At 55.5% G+C, this 908-nt stretch overlaps 1 pseudogene; it reads right to left on the reverse strand.

The window, feature by feature from the left end:
* Positions 1 to 10: 10 nt before the first annotated feature.
* Positions 11 to 905, reverse strand: LOC102262618 (annotated as a pseudogene).
* Positions 906 to 908: the final 3 nt, after the last annotated feature.

Here is a 908-nt window from a genome sequence, read left to right on the forward strand (position 1 = left end):
GTTGCTGAGCCGATCTCTCTCTCGCACGTAGCGGCACATGCGCGGGCCCCGCTCGGAAGAAAACTCGCAGTGGAACACCACGATGACGCGCTTGCGGTCGGTGGGGGAGATGGGCTTCTTGAACAGGAAGTCTTCCACCTCGTCCTCCATGTGCAGGTTCACCGCACCCTTGATGTGGCCGCCCTCATATTCGTATGGGTACCGGCAGTCAATGATAACGAACTCTTTAATGAGGTTGGCAAACTTGCCATTCAAGACAGATGCCATAATTTCTGGAGAGATGTACTTTAGGTCCTGGTGCTGCCCAGCGACTGTGTGGAAGAGATAACCCTTGGAGAAGTCCCCTATGAGGTCTCTGGGGTCGTTATCCGGAATATTCTCAATGGTCCCCTTTGCGGGGATACCCAGGCTGAAGACGGATGCAGAATCTCCCGGGGCTTCTTGGGACTGGCTGCCGCCCCGGGACTGGCCCTGAGCACGATCTTCCTCCGCTTCGTGCTTCCAGGTGGGGACAGCTCTCGAGATCGGTCTGGTCTCTTCAACACTGAGCGCGGGTCGGGGCGGCCCGTGGAAGTGGAGTCAAACAGCTGGCATCGGTTGCCCACGTTTGCAGTTGTTCTCATGACAAGGGGAGACGTCCAGAGGCTTGCCATGCAGGAGGAGGTCTTCTCATCATTCTTCAGATTCTCTCCATCAAGAAGGTCCATGAAGCCATCATCTTCATCAGACAAAGTGGCAGTCACGGGTGACTGGGGCATAAAGAGTGGAATGAAGTTCTCTGGCTCGCTGCTCTCTCTTTTGTCGGAGGAAAGGTTTTCCTCGGTCTCCTCCTGGTCCATCAGCTGAAAGACATCATGGTCCAGGGGATCGGAATGGCTCCTCTTCAGAGCTGGACTACATCCCAAAAG

This window comes from Myotis brandtii, unplaced genomic scaffold (genome assembly GCF_000412655.1).
Source record: "Myotis brandtii unplaced genomic scaffold, ASM41265v1 Scaffold44350, whole genome shotgun sequence".
In the NCBI taxonomy this organism is placed as follows: domain Eukaryota; kingdom Metazoa; phylum Chordata; class Mammalia; order Chiroptera; family Vespertilionidae; genus Myotis; species Myotis brandtii.